The following is a 19,811-nucleotide window of genomic DNA, read 5'->3' on the forward strand; positions in this document are numbered from 1 at the left end:
GTATTGTACCATTATGGTGTGGTTTGGCACCGTATTGATTTACTCGTACGGTATTGCACCGTTTTCGTGTGGTTTGGTACCGTAATGAAGTACTTGTAAGGTATTGTACCGTTTTGGTGTGGTTTGGTACCGTATGTATGTACTCGTACGGTATTGTACCGTTTTGGTGTGTTTTGGTACCGTAACGAAGTACTCCTACGGTATTGTACCGTTTTCGTGTGGTTTGGTACCGTATGGATGTACTCGTACGGTATTGCACCGTTTTGGTGTGGTTTGGCACCGTATGGATGTACTCGTACGGTATTGTTCCGTTTTGGTGTGGTTTGGTACCGTATCGATGTATTGGTACGGTATTGTACCATTTTGGTGTGGTTCGGTACCGTAACGAAGTACTCGTACGGTTTTGTACCGTTTTGGTGTGGTTTGGTACAGTATGGATGTACTCGTACGGTATTGTACCGTTTTGGTGTGGTTTGGTACCGTAACGAAGTACTCGTACGGTATTGTACCATTTTGGTGTGGTTTGGTACCGTATGGATGTACGCGTACGGTATTGTACCGTTTTGGTGAGGTTTGTTACCGTATGGATGTACTCGTATGGTTTTGTACCGTTTTGTTGTGGTTTGGAACCGTAACGAAGCACTCGTACGGTATTGTACCGTTTTTATGTGGTTCGGTACCGTATGGATGTACTCGTACGGTATTGCACCGTTTTGGTGTGGTTTGGTACCGTAACGAAGTACTCGTACGGTATTGTACCGTTTTGGTGCGGTTTTGTACCGTATGGATGTACACGTACGGTATTGCACCGTTTTGGTGTGGTTTTGTACCGTAACGAAATACTCGTAAGGTATTGTACCGTTTTGGGGTGGTTTGGTACCGTATGGATGTACTCGTACGGTATTGTACCGTTTTGGTGTGTGTTTTGGTACTGTAACGAAGTACTCCTACGGTATTGTACCGTTTTCGTGTAGTTTGGTACCATATGGATGTACTCGTACGGTATTGCACCGTTTTGCTGTGGTTTGGTACCGTATGGATGTACTCGTAGGTATTGTACCGATTTGGTGTGGTTTGGTACCGTAAGGATGTACTCGTACGGTATTGCACCGTTTTGGGGTGGTTTTGTACCGTAACGAAATACTCGTAAAGTATTGCACCGTTTTGGTGTGGTTTGGTACCGTATGGATGTACTCGTACGGTATTGTACCGTTTTGGTGTGGTTTGGTACCGTAACGAACTACTCGTACGGTATTGTACCGTTTTGGTGTGGTTTGGTACCGTATGGATGTACTCGTACGGTATTGCACCGTTTTGGTGTGGTTTGGCACCGTATGGATGTACTCGTACGGTATTGTTCCGTTTTGGTGTGGTTTGGTACCGTATGGATGTACGCGTACGGTATTGCACCGTTTTGGTGATGTTTGTTACCGTATGGATGTACTCTTATGGTTTTGTACCGTTTTGGTGTGGTTTGGTACGGTAACGAAGCACTCGTACGGTATTGTACTGTTTTTATGTGGTTTGGTACCGTATGGATGTACTCGTACGGTATTGCACCGTTTTGGTGTGGTTTGGTACCGTATGGCTGTATTGGTACGGTATTGTACCGTTTTTGGGTGGTTTGGTACCGTAGGGATGTACTCGTACGGTATTGCACCGTTTTGGTGTGGTTTTGTACCGTATGGATGTACTCGTACGGTATTGTACCGTTTTGGTGTGTTTTGCTACCGTAACGAAGTACTCGTACGGTATTGTACCGTTTTGGTGTGGTTTGGTACCGTATGGATGTACTCGAACGGTATTGCACCGTTTTGGTGTGGTTTGGTACCGTATGGATGTACTCGTACGGTATTGTACCATTATGGTGTGGTTTGGCACCGTATTGATTTACTCGTATGGTATTGCACCGTTTTCGTGTGGTTTGGTACCGTAATGAAGTACTTGTAAGGTATTGTACCGTTTTGGTGTGGTTTGGTACCGTATTTATGTACTCGTACGGTATTGTACCGTTTTGGTGTGTTTTGGTACCGTAACGAAGTACTCCTACGGTATTGTACCGTTTTCGTGTGGTTTGGTACCGTATGGATGTACTCGTACGGTATTGCACCGTTTTGGTGTGGTTTGGCACCGTATGGATGTACTCGTACGGTATTGTTCCGTTTTGGTGTGGTTTGGTACCGTATCGATGTATTCGTACGGTATTGTACCATTTTGGTGTGGTTCGGTACCGTAACGAAGTACTCGTACGGTTTTGTACCGTTTTGGTGTGGTTTGGTACAGTATGGATGTACTCGTACGGTATTGTACCGTTTTGGTGTTGTTTGGTACCGTAACGAAGTACTCGTACGGTATTGTACCATTTTGGTGTGGTTTGGTACCGTATGGATGTACGCGTACGGTATTGTACCGTTTTGGTGAGGTTTGTTACCGTATGGATGTACTCGTATGGTTTTGTACCGTTTTGTTGTGGTTTGGAACCGTAACGAAGCACTCGTACGGTATTGTACCGTTTTTATGTGGTTCGGTACCGTATGGATGTACTCGTACGGTATTGCACCGTTTTGGTGTGGTTTGGTACCGTAACGAAGTACTCGTACGGTATTGTACCGTTTTGGTGCGGTTTTGTACCGTATGGATGTACTCGTACGGTATTGCACCGTTTTGGTGTGGTTTGGCACCGTATGGATGTATTGGTACGGTATTGTTCCGTTTTGGTGTGGTTTGGTACCGTATGGATGTACTCGTACGGTATTGTACCATTTCGGTTTGGTTTAGTACCGTAACGAAGTACTCATACGGTTTTACACCGTTTTGGTGTGGTTCGGTACCGTATGGATGTACTCGTACGGTATTGTACCGTTTTGGTGTGGTTTGGCACCGTAACGAAGTACTCGTACGGTATTGTACCGTTTTGGTGTGGTTTGGCACCGTAACGAAGTACTCGAACGGTATTGTACCGTTTTGGTGTGGTTTGGTACCGTATGGATGTACTCGTATGGCATTGCACCATTTTGGTGTGGTTTCGTACCGTATGGATGTACTCGTACGGTATTGCACCGTTTTGGTGTGGTTTGGTGCCGTATGTATGTACTCGTACGGTATTGTACTGTTTTGGTGCGCTTTGGTACCTTAACGAAGTACTCGTACGGTATTGTACCGTTTTGGTGCAGTTTGGTACCGTATGGATGTTCTCGTACGGTATTGCACCGTTTTGGTGTGGTTTGGTACCGTAACGAAGTACTCGTAAGGTATTGTACCGTTTTGGTGTGGTTTGGTACCGTATGGATGTACTCGTACGGTATTGCTCCATTTTGCTGTGGTTTGGTACCGTATGGATGTACTCGTACGGTATTGTATCGTTTTGGTGTGGTTTGGTACCGTAAGGATGTACTCGTACGGTATTGCACCGTTTTGGTGTTGTTTTGTACCGTAACGAACTACTCGTAAGGTATTGTACCGTTTTGGTGTGGTTTGGTACCGTATGGATGTACTCGTACAGTATTGTACCGTTTTGGTGTCTTTTGGTACCGTAACGAAGTACTCCTACGGTATTGTACCATTTTCGGGTGGTTTGGTACCGTATGGATGTACTCGTACGGTATTGCACCGTTTTCGTGTGGTTTGGCACCGTATAAATGTAGTCGTACGGTATTGCACCGTTTTGGTGAGGTTTGTTACCGTATGGATGTACTCGTATGGTTTTGTACCATTTTGGTGTGGTTTGGAACCGTAACGAAGCACTCGTACGGTATTGTACCGTTTTTATGTGGTTCGGTACCGTATGGATGTACTCGTACGGTATTGCACCGTTTTGGTGTGGTTTGGTACCGTAACGAAGTACTCGTACGGTATTGTACCGTTTTGGTGCGGTTTTGTACCGTATGGATGTACACGTACGGTATTGCACCGTTTTGGTGTGGTTTTGTACCGTAACGAAATACTCGTAAGGTATTGTACCGTTTTGGGGTGGTTTGGTACCGTATGGATGTACTCGTACGGTATTGTACCGTTTTGGTGTGTGTTTTGGTACTGTAACGAAGTACTCCTACGGTATTGTACCGTTTTCGTGTAGTTTGGTACCATATGGATGTACTCGTACGGTATTGCACCGTTTTGCTGTGGTTTGGTACCGTATGGATGTACTCGTAGGTATTGTACCGATTTGGTGTGGTTTGGTACCGTAAGGATGTACTCATACGGTATTGCACCGTTTTGGAGTGGTTTTGTACCGTAACGAAATACTCGTAAAGTATTGCACCGTTTTGGTGTGGTTTGGTACCGTATGGATGTACTCGTACGGTATTGTACCGTTTTGGTGTGGTTTGGTACCGTAACGAACTACTCGTACGGTATTGTACCGTTTTGGTGTGGTTTGGTACCGTATGGATGTACTCGTACGGTATTGCACCGTTTTGGTGTGGTTTGGCACCGTATGGATGTACTCGTACGGTATTGTTCCGTTTTGGTGTGGTTTGGTACCGTATGGATGTACGCGTACGGTATTGCACCGTTTTGGTGATGTTTGTTACCGTATGGATGTACTCTTATGGTTTTGTACCGTTTTGGTGTGGTTTGGTACGGTAACGAAGCACTCGTACGGTATTGTACTGTTTTTATGTGGTTTGGTACCGTATGGATGTACTCGTACGGTATTGCACCGTTTTGGTGTGGTTTGGTACCGTAACGAAGTACTCGTACGGTATTGTACCGTTTTGGTGTGTGTTTTCGTACCGTGACGAAGTACTCCTATGGTATTGTACCGTTTTGGTGTGGTTTGGTACCGTATGGATGTACTCGTACAGTATTGCACCGTTTTGGTGTGGTTTGGTACCGTATGGATGTACGCGTACGGTATTGCACCGTTTTGGTGATGTTTGTTACCGTATGGATGTACTCTTATGGTTTTGTACTGTTTTGGTGTGGTTTGGTACCGTAACGAAGCACTCGTACGGTATTGTTCCGTTTTTATGTGGTTTGCTACCGTATGGATGTACTCGTACAGTATTGCACCGTTTTGGTGTGGTTTGGTACCGTAACGAAGTACTCGTACGGTATTGTACCGTTTTGGTTTGGTTTGGTACCGTATGGAAGTACTCGTACGGTATTGCACCGTTTTGGTGAGGTTTCGTACCGTATGGATGTACTCGTACGGTATTGCACCGTTTTGGTGTGGTTTGGTACCGTAACGAAGTACTCGTACGGTATTGTACCGTTTTTGTGTGGTTTGGTACCGTATGGATGTAATCGTACGGTATTGCACCGTTTTGGTGAGGTTTCGTACCGTATGGATGTACTCGTACGGTATTGCACCGTTTTGGTGTGGTTTGGTACCGTATGGCTGTACTGGTACGGTATTGTACCGTTTTGGGGTGGTTTGGTACCGTAGGGATGTACTCGTACGGTATTGCACCGTTTTGGTGTGGTTTTGTACCGTATGGATGTACTCGTACGGTATTGTACCGTTTTGGTGTGTTTTGCTACCGTAACGAAGTACTCGTACGGTATTGTACCGTTTTGGTGTGGTTTGGTACCGTATGGATGTACTCGTACGGTATTGCACCGTTTTGGTGTGGTTTGGTACCGTATGGATGTACTCGTACGGTATTGTACCATTATGGTGTGGTTTGGCACCGTATTGATTTACTCGTACGGTATTGCACCGTTTTCGTGTGGTTTGGTACCGTAATGAAGTACTTGTAAGGTATTGTACCGTTTTGGTGTGGTTTGGTACCGTATGTATGTACTCGTACGGTATTGTACCGTTTTGGTGTGTTTTGGTACCGTAACGAAGTACTCCTACGGTATTGTACCGTTTTCGTGTGGTTTGGTACCGTATGGATGTACTCGTACGGTATTGCACCGTTTTGGTGTGGTTTGGCACCGTATGGATGTACTCGTACGGTATTGTTCCGTTTTGGTGTGGTTTGGTACCGTATCGATGTATTCGTACGGTATTGTACCATTTTGGTGTGGTTCGGTACCGTAACGAAGTACTCGTACGGTTTTGTACCGTTCTGGTGTGGTTTGGTTTAGTATGGATGTACTCGTACGGTATTGTACCGTTTTGGTGTGGTTTGGTACCGTAACGAAGTACTCGTACGGTATTGTACCATTTTGGTGTGGTTTGGTACCGTATGGATGTACGCGTACGGTATTGTACCGTTTTGGTGAGGTTTGTTACCGTATGGATGTACTCGTATGGTTTTGTACCGTTTTGTTGTGGTTTGGAACCGTAACGAAGCACTCGTACGGTATTGTACCGTTTTTATGTGGTTCGGTACCGTATGGATGTACTCGTACGGTATTGCACCGTTTTGGTGTGGTTTGGTACCGTAACGAAGTACTCGTACGGTATTGTACCGTTTTGGTGCGGTTTTGTACCGTATGGATGTACTCGTACGGTATTGCACCGTTTTGGTGTGGTTTGGCACCGTATGGATGTATTGGTACGGTATTGTTCCGTTTTGGTGTGGTTTGGTACCGTATGGATGTACTCGTACGGTATTGTACCATTTTGGTTTGGTTTAGTACCGTAACGAAGTACTCATACGGTTTTACACCGTTTTGGTGTGGTTCGGTACCGTATGGATGTACTCGTACGGTATTGTACCGTTTTGGTGTGGTTTGGCACCGTAACGAAGTACTCGTACGGTATTGTACGGTTTTGGTGTGGTTTGGCACCGTAACGAAGTACTCGAACGGTATTGTACCGTTTTGGTGTGGTTTGGTACCGTATGGATGTACTCGTATGGCATTGCACCATTTTGGTGTGGTTTCGTACCGTATGGATGTACTCGTACGGTATTGCACCGTTTTGGTGTGGTTTGGTGCCGTATGTATGTACTCGTACGGTATTGTACTGTTTTGGTGCGCTTTGGTACCTTAACGAAGTACTCGTACGGTATTGTACCGTTTTGGTGCGGTTTGGTACCGTATGGATGTTCTCGTACGGTATTGCACCGTTTTGGTGTGGTTTGGTACCGTAACGAAGTACTCGTAAGGTATTGTACCGTTTTGGTGTGGTTTGGTACCGTATGGATGTACTCGTACGGTATTGCTCCATTTTGCTGTGGTTTGGTACCGTATGGATGTACTCGTACGGTATTGTATCGTTTTGGTGTGGTTTGGTACCGTAAGGATGTACTCGTACGGTATTGCACCGTTTTGGTGTTGTTTTGTACCGTAACGAACTACTCGTAAGGTATTGTACCGTTTTGGTGTGGTTTGGTACCGTATGGATGTACTCGTACAGTATTGTACCGTTTTGGTGTCTTTTGGTACCGTAACGAAGTACTCCTACGGTATTGTACCATTTTCGGGTGGTTTGGTACCGTATGGATGTACTCGTACGGTATTGCACCGTTTTCGTGTGGTTTGGCACCGTATAAATGTAGTCGTACGGTATTGCACCGTTTTGGTGAGGTTTGTTACCGTATGGATGTACTCGTATGGTTTTGTACCATTTTGGTGTGGTTTGGAACCGTAACGAAGCACTCGTACGGTATTGTACCGTTTTTATGTGGTTTGGTACCGTATGGATGTACTCGTACGGTATTGCACCGTTTTGGTGTGGTTTGGTACCGTAACGAAGTACTCGTACGGTATTGTACCGTTTTGGTGTGTGTTTTCGTACCGTGACGAAGTACTCCTATGGTATTGTACCGTTTTGGTGTGGTTTGGTACCGTATGGATGTACTCGTACAGTATTGCACCGTTTTTGTGTGGTTTGGTACCGTATGGATGTACGCGTACGGTATTGCACCGTTTTGGTGATGTTCGTTACCGTATGGATGTACTCTTATGGTTTTGTACTGTTTTGGTGTGGTTTGGTACCGTAACGAAGCACTCGTACGGTATTGTACCGTTTTTATGTGGTTTGCTACCGTATGGATGTAGTCGTACGGTATTGCACCATTTTGGTGTGGTTTGGTACCGCAACGAAGTACTCGTACGGTATTGTACCATTTTGGTGTGGTTTGGTACCGTATGGAAGTACTCGTACGGTATTGCACCAGTTTGGTGAGGTTTGGTACCGTATGGATGTACTCGTACGGTATTGCACCGTTTTGGTGTGCTTTTGGTACCGTAACGAAGTACTCGTACGGTATTGTGCCGTTTTGGTGTGGTTTGGTACCGTATGGATGTAATCGTACGGTATTGCACCGTGTTGGTGAGGTTTCGTACCGTATGGATGTACTCGTACGGTATTGCACCGTTTTGGTGTGGTTTGGTACCGTATGGCTGTACTGGTACGGTATTGTACCGTTTTGGTGTGGTTTGGTACCGTAGGGATGTACTCGTACGGAATTGCACCGTTTTGGTGTGGTTTTGTACCGTATGGATGTACTCGTACGGTATTGTACCGTTTTGGTGTGTTTTGGTACCGTAACGAAGTACTCGTACGGTATTGTACTGTTTTGGTGTTGTTTGGTACCGTATGGATGTACTCGTACGGTATTGCACCGTTTTGGTGTGGTTTGGTACCGTAACGAATTACTCGTAAGGTATTGTACCGTTTCGGTGTGGTTTGGTTCACTATGGATGTATTCGTACGGTATTGTACCGTTTTGGTGAGGTTTGTTACCGTATGGATGTACTCGTACGGTATTGCACCGTTTTGGTGTGGTTTGATACCGTAACGAAGTACTCGTACGGTATTGTACCATTTTGGTGTGGTTTGGTACCGTATGGATGTACTCGTATGGTATTGCACCGTTTTGGTGTGGTTTTGTACCGTATGGATGTACTGGTACGTTATTGCACCGTTTTGGTGAGGTTTGGTACCGTATGGAAGTACTCGTACGGTATTGCACCGTTTTGGTGTGGTTTGGTACCGTAACGAAGTACTCGTAAGGTATTGTACCGTTTTGGTGTGGTTTGGTACCGTACGAATGTACTCGTACGGTATTGCTCCGTTTTGGTGTGATTTGGTACCGTATGGTTGTACTCGTACGGTATTGTACCGTTTTGGTGTGGTTTGTTACCGTATGGATGTACTCGTACGGTATTGCATCGTTTTGGTGTGGTTTGGTACCGTATGGATGTACTTGTACGGTATTGTACCGTTTTGGTGTGTTTTGGAACCGTAACGAAGTACTCCCACGGTATTGTACCGTTTTCGTGTGGTTTGGTACCGTATGGATGTACTCGTATGGTATTGCACCGTTTTGGTGAGGTTTGGTACCGTATGGATGTACTCGTACGGTATTGTACTGTTTTGGTGTGGTTTGGTACCGTAACGAAGCGCTCGTAGGGTATTGTACCATTTTGGTGTGGTTTGGTACCGTATGGATGTACTCGTTCGGTATTGCACCGTTTTGTTGTGGTTTCGTACCGTATGGATGTACTAGTATAGTGTTGTACCGTTTGGGTGTGTTTTGGTACCGTAACGAAGTACTCCTACGGTATTGTACCGTTTTTGTGTGGTTTGGAACCGTATGGATGTACTCGTATGGTATTGCGCCGTTTTGGTGTGGTTTGGCACCGTATGGATGTACTCGTACGGTATTGTTCCGTTTTGGTGTGGTTTGGTACCGTATGGATGTACTCGCACAGTATTGTACCATTTTGGTGTGGTTTGGCACCGTATGGATTTACTCGTGCGGTATTGCACCGTTTTCGTGTGGTTTGGTGCCGTAATGAAGTACTTGTAAGGTATTGTACCGTTTTGGTGTGGTTTGGTACCGTATGGATGTACTCGTACGGTATTGTACCGTTTTGGTGTATTTTGGTACCGTAACGAAGTACTCCTACGGTATTGTACCGTTTTGGTGTGGTTTGCTACCGTATGGATGTACTCGTACGGTATTGTTCCGTTTTGGTGTGGCTTGGGTATTGTTCCGTTTTGGTGTGGTTTGGTACCGTATGGATGTACTCGTACGGTATTGTACAATTTTCGTGTGGTTTGGTACCGTAACGAAGTACTCGTACGGTTTGGTACCGTTTTGGTGTGGTTTGGTACCGTATGGATGTACTCGTACTGTATGGTACCGTTTTGGTGTGGTTTGGTACCGTAACGAAGTACTCGTAAGGTATTGTACCGTTTTGGTGTGGTTTGGTACCGTACGAATGTACTCGTACGGTATTGCACCGTTTTGGTGTGATTTGGTACCGTATGGATGTACTCGTACGGTATTGTACCGTTTTGGTGTGGTTCGTTACCGTATGGATGTACTCGTACGGTATTGCATCGTTTTGGTGTGGTTTGGTACCGTATGGATGTACTTGTACGGTATTGTACCGTTTTGGTGTGTTTTGGAACCGTAACGAAGTACTCCTACGGTATTCTACCGTTTTCGTGTGGTTTGGTACCGTATGGATGTACTCGTATGGTATTGCACCGTTTTGGTGAGGTTTGGTACCGTATGGATGTACTCGTACGGTATTGTACTGTTTTGGTGTGGTTTGGTACCGTAACGAAGCGCTCGTAGGGTATTCTACCGTTTTGGTGTGGTTTGGTACCGTATGGATGTACTCGTACGGTATTGCACCGTTTTGGTGTGGTTTCGTACCGTATGGATGTACTCGTATAGTATTGTACCGTTTGGGTGTGTTTTGGTACCGTAACGAAGTACTCCTACGGTATTGTACCGTTTTCTTGTGGTTTGGAACCGTATGGATGTACTCGTATGGTATTGCACCGTTTTGGTGTGGTTTGGCACCGTATGGATGTACTCGTACGGTATTGTTCCGTTTTGGTGTGGTTTGGTACCGTATGGATGTACTCGTACGGTATTGTACCATTTTGGTGTGGTTTGGCACCGTATGGATTTACTCGTACGGTATTGCATCGTTTTCGTGTGGTTTGGTACCGTAATGAAGTACTTGTAAGGTATTGTACCGTTTTGGTGTGGTTTGGTACCGTATGGATGTACTCGTACGGTATTGTACCGTTTTGGTGTGTTTTGGTACCGTAACGAAGTACTCCTACGGTATTGTACCGTTTTGGCGTGGTTTGGTACCGTATGGATGTACTCGTACGGTATTGTTCCGTTTTGGTGTGGTTTGGGTATTGTTCCGTTTTGGTGTGGTTTGGTACCGTATGGATGTACTCGTACGGTATTGTACCATTTTCGTGTGGTTTGGTACCGTAACGAAGTACTCGTACGGTTTGGTACCGTTTTGGTGTGGTTTGGTACCGTATGGATGTACTCGTACTGTATGGTACCGTTTTGGTGTGGTTTGGTACCGTAACGAAGTACTCGTACGGTATTGTACCGTTTTGGTGTGGTTTGGTACCGTATGGATGAACTCGGACGGTATTGAACCGTTTTGGTGCGGTTTGGTACCGTATGGATGTACTCGTACGGTATTGTACCGTTTTGGTGTGGCTTGGTACCGTAACAAAGTACTCGTACGGTATTGTACCGTTTTGGTGTGTGGTTTGGTACCGTATGGATGTACTCGTACGGTATTGCACCGTTTTGGTGTGGTTTGGTACTGTATGGATGTACTCGTACGGTATTGCCCCGTTTTGGTGTGGTTTGGTACCGTACGGATGTACTCGTATGCTATTGCACCGTTTTGGTGTGGTTTTGAACCGTATGGATGTACTCGTACGGTATTGTACCATTTTGGTGTGTTTTGGTACCGTAACGAAGTACTCCTACGGTATTGTATCGTTTTCGTGAGGTTTGGTACCGTATGGATGTACTCGTACGGTATTGCACCGTTTTGGGGTGGTTTGGCACCGTATGGATGTACTCGTACGGTATTGTTCCGTTTTGGTGTGGTTTGGGTATTGTTCCGTTTTGGTGTGGTTTGGTACCGTATGGATGTACTCGTATGGCATTGCACCATTTTGGTGTGGTTTCGTACCGTATGGATGTACTCGTACGGTATTGCACCGTTTTGGTGTGGTTTGGTGCCGTATGTATGTACTCGTACGGTATTGTACTGTTTTGGTGTGCTTTGGTACCGTAACGAAGTACTCGTACGGTATTGTACCGTTTTGGTGCGGTTTGGTACCGTATGGATGTACTCGTACGGTATTGCACCGTTTTGGTGTGGTTTTGTACCGTATGGATGTACTTGTACGTTATTGCACCGTTTTGGTGAGGTTTGGTACCGTATGGATGTACTCGTACGGTATTGCACCGTTTTGATGTGGTTTGGTACCGTAACGAAGTACTCGTAAGGTATTGTACCGTTTTGGTGTGGTTTGGTACCGTATGGATGTACTCGTACGGTATTGCTCCATTTTGCTGTGGTTTGGTACCGTATGGATGTACTCGTACAGTATTGTACCGTTTTGGTGTGGTTTGGTACCGTAAGGATGTACTCGTACGGTATTGCACCGTTTTGGTGTGGTTTTGTACCGTAACGAAATACTCGTAAGGTATTGTACCGTTTTGGTGTGGTTTGGTACCGTATGGATGTACTCGTACAGTATTGTACCGTTTTGGTGTCTTTTGGTACCGTAACGAAGTACTCCTACGGTATTGTACCGTTTTCGGGTGGTTTGGTACCGTATGGATGTACTCGTACGGTATTGCACCGTTTTCGTGTGGTTTGGCACCGTATAAATGTAGTCGTACGGTATTGCACCGTTTTGGTGAGGTTTGTTACCGTATGGATGTACTCGTATGGTTTTGTACCATTTTGGTGTGGTTTGGTACCGTAACGAAGCACTCGTACGGTATTGTACCGTTTTTATGTGGTTTGCTACCGTATGGATGTAGTCGTACGGTATTTCACCATTTTGGTGTGGTTTGGTACCGCAACGAAGTACTCGTACGGTATTGTACCATTTTGGTGTGGTTTGGTACCGTATGGAAGTACTCGTACGGTATTGCATCAGTTTGGTGAGGTTTGGTACCGTATGGATGTACTCGTACGGTATTGAACCGTTTTGGTGTGCTTTTGGTACCGTAACGAAGTACTCGTACGGTATTGTGCCGTTTTGGTGTGGTTTGGTACCGTATGGATGTAATCGTACGGTATTGCACCGTGTTGGTGAGGTTTCGTACCGTATGGATGTACTCGTACGGTATTGCACCGTTTTGGTGTGGTTTGGTACCGTATGGCTGTACTGGTACGGTATTATACCGTTTTGGTGTGGTTTGGTACCGTAGGGATGTACTCGTACGGAATTGCACCGTTTTGGTGTGGTTTTGTACCGTATGGATGTACTCGTACGGTATTGTACCGTTTTGGTGTGTTTTGGTACCGTAACGAAGTACTCGTACGGTATTGTACTGTTTTGGTGTGGTTTGGTACCGTATGGATGTACTCGTACGGTATTGCACCGTTTTGGTGTGGTTTGGTACCGTAACGAATTACTCGTAAGGTATTGTACCGTTTCGGTGTGGTTTGGTTCACTATGGATGTATTCGTACGGTATTGTACCGTTTTGGTGAGGTTTGTTACCGTATGGATGTACTCGTACGGTATTGCACCGTTTTGGTGTGGTTTGATACCGTAACGAAGTACTCGTACGGTATTGTACCGTTTTGGTGTGGTTTGGTACCGTATGGATGTACTCGTATGGTATTGCACCGTTTTGGTGTGGTTTTGTACCGTATGGATGTACTGGTACGTTATTGCACCGTTTTGGTGAGGTTTGGTACCGTATGGAAGTACTCGTACGGTATTGCACCGTTTTGGTGTGGTTTGGTACCGTAACGAAGTACTCGTAAGGTATTGTACCGTTTTGGTGTGGCTTGGTACCGTACGAATGTACTCGTACGGTATTGCACCGTTTTGGTGTGATTTGGTACCGTATGGATGTACTCGTACGGTATTGTACCGTTTTGGTGTGGTTTGTTACCGTATGGATGTACTCGTACGGTATTGCATCGTTTTGGTGTGGTTTGGTACCGTATGGATGTACTTGTACGGTATTGTACCGTTTTGGTGTGTTTTGGAACCGTAACGAAGTACTCCTACGGTATTGTACCGTTTTCGTGTGGTTTGGTACCGTATGGATGTACTCGTATGGTATTGCACCGTTTTGGTGAGGTTTGGTACCGTATGGATGTACTCGTACGGTATTGTACTGTTTTGGTGTGGTTTGGTACCGTAACGAAGCGCTCGTAGGGTATTGTACCATTTTGGTGTGGTTTGGTACCGTATGGATGTACTCGTTCGGTATTGCACCGTTTTGTTGTGGTTTCGTACCGTATGGATGTACTCGTATAGTATTGTACCGTTTGGGTGTGTTTTGGTACCGTAACGAAGTACTCCTACGGTATTGTACCGTTTTTGTGTGGTTTGGAACCGTATGGATGTACTCGTATGGTATTGCGCCGTTTTGGTGTGGTTTGGCACCGTATGGATGTACTCGTACGGTATTGTTCCGTTTTGGTGTGGTTTGGTACCGTATGGATGTACTCGTACAGTATTGTACCATTTTGGTGTGGTTTGGCACCGTATGGATTTACTCATGCGGTATTGCACCGTTTTCGTGTGGTTTGGTGCCGTAATGAAGTACTTGTAAGGTATTGTACCGTTTTGGTGTGGTTTGGTACCGTATGGATGTACTCGTACGGTATTGTACCGTTTTGGTGTGTTTTGGTACCGTAACGAAGTACTCCTACGGTATTGTACCGTTTTGGTGTGGTTTGGTACCGCATGGATGTACTCGTACGGTATTGTTCCGTTTTGGTGTGGCTTGGGTATTGTTCCGTTTTGGTGTGGTTTGGTACCGTATGGATGTACTCGTACGGTATTGTACAATTTTCGTGTGGTTTGGTACCGTAACGAAGTACTCGTACGGTTTGGTACCGTTTTGGTGTGGTTTGGTACCGTATGGATGTACTCGTACTGTATGGTACCGTTTTGGTGTGGTTTGGTACCGTAACGAAGTACTCGTAAGGTATTGTACCGTTTTGGTGTGGTTTGGTACCGTACGAATGTACTCGTACGGTATTGCACCGTTTTGGTGTGATTTGGTACCGTATGGATGTACTCGTACGGTATTGTACCGTTTTGGTGTGGTTTTTTACCGTATGGATGTACTCGTACGGTATTGCATCGTTTTGGTGTGGTTTGGTACCGTATGGATGTACTTGTACGGTATTGTACCGTTTTGGTGTGTTTTGGAACCGTAACGAAGTACTCCTACGGTATTCTACCGTTTTCGTGTGGTTTGGTACCGTATGGATGTACTCGTATGGTATTGCACCGTTTTGGTGAGGTTTGGTACCGTATGGATGTACTCGTACGGTATTGTACTGTTTTGGTGTGGTTTGGTACCGTAACGAAGCGCTCGTAGGGTATTGTACCGTTTTGGTGTGGTTTGGTACCGTATGGATGTACTCGTACGGTATTGCACCGTTTTGGTGTGGTTTCGTACCGTATGGATGTACTCGTATAGTATTGTACCGTTTGGGTGTGTTTTGGTACCGTAACGAAGTACTCCTACGGTATTGTACCGTTTTCGTGTGGTTTGGAACCGTATGGATGTACTCGTATGGTATTGCACCGTTTTGGTGTGGTTTGACACCGTATGGATGTACTCGTACGGTATTGTTCCGTTTTGGTGTGGTTTGGTACCGTATGGATGTACTCGTACGGTATTGTACCATTTTGGTGTGGTTTGGCACCGTATGGATTTACTCGTACGGTATTGCATCGTTTTCGTGTGGTTTGGTACCGTAATGAAGTACTTGTAAGGTATTGTACCGTTTTGGTGTGGTTTGGTACCGTATGGATGTACTCGTACGGTATTGTACCGTTTTGGTGTGTTTTGGTACCGTAACGAAGTACTCCTACGGTATTGTACCGTTTTGGTGTGGTTTGGTACCGTATGGATGTACTCGTACGGTATTGTTCCGTTTTGGTGTGGTTTGGGTATTGTTCCGTTTTGGTGTGGTTTGGTACCGTATGGATGTACTCGTACGGTATTGTACCATTTTCGTGTGGTTTGGTACCGTAACGAAGTACTCGTACGGTTTGGAACCGTTTTGGTGTGGTTTGGTACCGTATGGATGTACTCGTACTGTATGGTACCGTTTTGGTGTGGTTTGGTACCGTAACGAAGTACTCGTACGGTATTGTACCGTTTTGGTGTGGTTTGGTACCGTATGGATGAACTCGGACGGTATTGAACCGTTTTGGTGCGGTTTGGTACCGTATGGATGTACTCGTACGGTATTGTACCGTTTTGGTGTGGCTTGGTACCGTAACAAAGTACTCGTACGGTATTGTACCGTTTTGGTGTGTGGTTTGGTACCGTATGGATGTACTCGTACGGTATTGCACCGTTTTGGTGTGGTTTGGTACTGTAGGGATGTACTCGTACGGTATTGCCCCGTTTTGGTGTGGTTTGGTACCGTACGGATGTACTCGTACGCTATTGCACCGTTTTGGTGTGGTTTTGAACCGTATGGATGTACTCGTACGGTATTGTACCATTTTGGTGTGTTTTGGTACCGTAACGAAGTACTCCTACGGTATTGTATCGTTTTCGTGAGGTTTGGTACCGTATGGATATACTCGTACGGTATTGCACCGTTTTGGGGTGGTTTGGCACCGTATGGATGTACTCGTACGGTATTGTTCCATTTTGGTGTGGTTTGGGCATTGTTCCGTTTTGGTGTGGTTTGGTACCGTATGGATGTACTCGTACGGTATTGTACCATTTTGGTGTGGTTTGGTACCGTAACGAAGTACTCGTACGGTTTTGTACCGTTTTGGTGTGGTTTGGTACCGTATGGATGTACTCGTACGGTATTGTACCGTTGTGGTGTGGTTTGGTACCGTAACGAAGTACTCGTACGGTTTTGTACCGTTTTGGTGTGGTTTGGTACCGTATGGATGTACTCGTACGGTATTGTACCATTTTGGTGTGGTTTGGTACCGTAACGAAGTACTCGTACGGTATTGTACTGTTTTGGTGTGGTTTGGTACCGTATGGATGTACTCGTACGGGATTGCACCGTTTTGGTGTGGTTTGTTACCGTATGGATGTACGCGTACGGTATTGCACCGTTTTGGTGAGGTTTGTTACCGTATGGATGTACTCGTATGGTTTTGTACCATTTTGGTGTGGTTTGGTACCGTAACGAAGCACTCGTACGGTATTGTACCGTTTTTATGTGGTTTGCTACCGTATGGATGTACTCGTACGGTATTGCACCGTTTTGGTGTGGTTTGGTACCGTAACGAAGTACTCGTACGGTATTGTACCGTTTTGGTGTGGTTTAATACCGTATGGAAGTACTCGTACGGTATTGCACCGTTTTCGTGAGGTTTCGTACCGTATGGATGTACTCATACGGTATTGCACCGTTTTGGTGTGGTTTGGTACAGTAACGAAGTACTCGTACGGTTTTGTACCGTTTTGGTGTGGTTTGGTACCGTATGGATGTACTCGTACGGTATTGTACTGTTTTGGTGTGGTTTGGTACCGTATGGATGTACGCGAACGGTATTGCACCGTTTTGGTGAGGTTTGTTACCGTATGGATGTACTTGTATGGTTTTGTACCGTTTTGGTGTGGTTTGGTACCGTAACGAAGCACTCGTACGGTATTGTACCGTTTTTATGTGGTTTGGTACCGTATGGATGTACTCGTACGGTATTGCACCGTTTTGGTGTGGTTTGGTACCGTAACGAAGTACTCGTACGGTATTGTGCCGTTTTTGTGTGGTTTGGTACCGTATGGATGTACTCGTACGGTATTGCACCGTTTTGGTGTGGTTTTGTACCGTATGGATGTACTTGTACGTTATTGCACCGTTTTGGTGTGGTTTGGTACCGTATGAATGTACTCGTACGGTATTGCACCGTTTTGGTGTGATTTGGTACCGTATGGATGTACTCGTACGGTATTGTACCGTTTTGATGTGGTTTGGTACCGTATTGATGTACTCCTACGGTATTGCACCGTTTTGGTGTGGTTTGGTACCGTATGGATGTACTCGTACGTATTGTACCGTTTTGGTGTTGTTTGGTACCGTAACAAAGTACTCGTACGGTATTGTACCATTTTGGTGTGGTTTGGTACCGTATGGATGTACTCGTACGGTATTGCACCGTTTTGGTGTGGTTTGGTACCGTATGGATGTACTCGTACAGTATTGCACCGTTTTGGTGTGGTTTGGTACCGTATGGATGTTCTCGTACACTATTGCACCGTTTTGGTGTGGTTTTGAACCGTATGGATGTACTCGTACGGTATTGTACCGTTTTGGTGTGTTTTGGTACCGTAACGAAGTACTCCTATGGAATTGTACCGTTTTTGTGAGGTTTGGTACCGTATGGATGTACTCGTACGGTATTGCACCGTTTTGGTGTGATTTGGCTCCGTATGGATGTACTCGTACGGTATTGTTCCGTTTTGGTGTGGTTTGGGTATTGTTCCGTTTTGGTGTGGTTTGGTACCGTATGGATGTACTCGTACGGTATTGCACCGTTTTGGTGTGGTTTGGTACCGTACGGATGTACTCGTACGGTATTGCGCCGTTTTGGTGTGGTTTGGTACCGTACGGATGTACTCGTACGGTATTGCACCGTTTTGGGGTGGTTTTGTACCGTATGGATGTACTCGTACGGTATTGTACCATTTTGGTGTGTTTTGGTACCGTAACGAACTATTCGTACGGTATTGTACCGTTTTGGTGTGGTTTGGTACCGTATGGATGTACTCGTACGGTATTGCACCGTTTTGGTGTAGTTTGGTACCGTAACGAATTACTCGTAAGGTATGTACCGTTTTGGTGTGGTTTGTTACCGTATGGATGTATTCGTACGGTATTGTACCGTTTTGGTGAGGTTTGTTACCGTTTGGATGTACTCGTACGGTATTGCACTGTTTTGGTGTGGTTTGGTGCCGTAACGAGGTACTCGTACGGTATTGTACCGTTTTGGTGTGGTTTCGTACCGTATTGATGTACTCGTACGGTATTGCACCGTTTTGGTGTGGTTTCGTACCGTATTGATGTACTCGTACGGTATTGCAACGTTTTGGTATCGTTTGGTACCGTAACGAAGTACTCGTACGGTTTTGTACCGTTTTGGTGTGGTTTGGTACCGTATGGATGTACTCGTACGGTATTGTACTGTTTTGGTGTGGTTTGGTACCGTATGGATGTACGCGAACGGTATTGCACCGTTTTGGTGAGGTTTGTTACCGTATGGATGTACTTGTAAGGTTTTGTACCGTTTTGGTGTGGTTTGGTACCGTAACGAAGCACTCGTACGGTATTGTACCGTTTTTATGTGGTTTGGTACCGTATGGATGTATTCGTACGGTATTGCACCGTTTTGGTGTGGTTTGGTACCGTAACGAAGTACTCGTACGGTATTGTACCGTTTTTGTGTGGTTTGGTACCGTATGGATGTACTCGTACGGTATTGCACCGTTTTGGTGTGGTTTGGTACCGTTTGGATGTACTCGTACGGTATTGTACGGTTTTGGTGTGGTTTGGTACCGTATGGATGTACTCGTACGGTATTGCACCGTTTTGGTGTGGTTTGGTACCGTAACGAGGTACTCGTACGGTATTGTACCGTTTTGGTGTGGTTTGGTACCGTAACAAAGTACTCGTACGGTATTGTACCGTTTTGGTGTGGTTTGGTACCGTATGAATGTACTCGTACGGTATTGCACCATTTTGGTGTGGTTTGGTACCGTATGGATGTACTCGTACGGTATTGCACCGTTTTGGTGTGGTTTGGTACCGTATGGATGTACTCGTACGCTATTGCACCGTTTTGGTGTGGTTTTGAACCGTATGGATGGACTCGTACGGTATTGTTCCGTTTTTGTGTGTTTTGGTACCGTAACGAAGTACTCCTACGGTATTGTACCGTTTTTATGTGGTTTGGTACCATATGGATGTACTCGTACGGTATTGCACCGT

Source organism: Rhododendron vialii, chromosome 9a (genome assembly GCF_030253575.1).
Source record: "Rhododendron vialii isolate Sample 1 chromosome 9a, ASM3025357v1".
Lineage (NCBI taxonomy): Eukaryota > Viridiplantae > Streptophyta > Magnoliopsida > Ericales > Ericaceae > Rhododendron > Rhododendron vialii.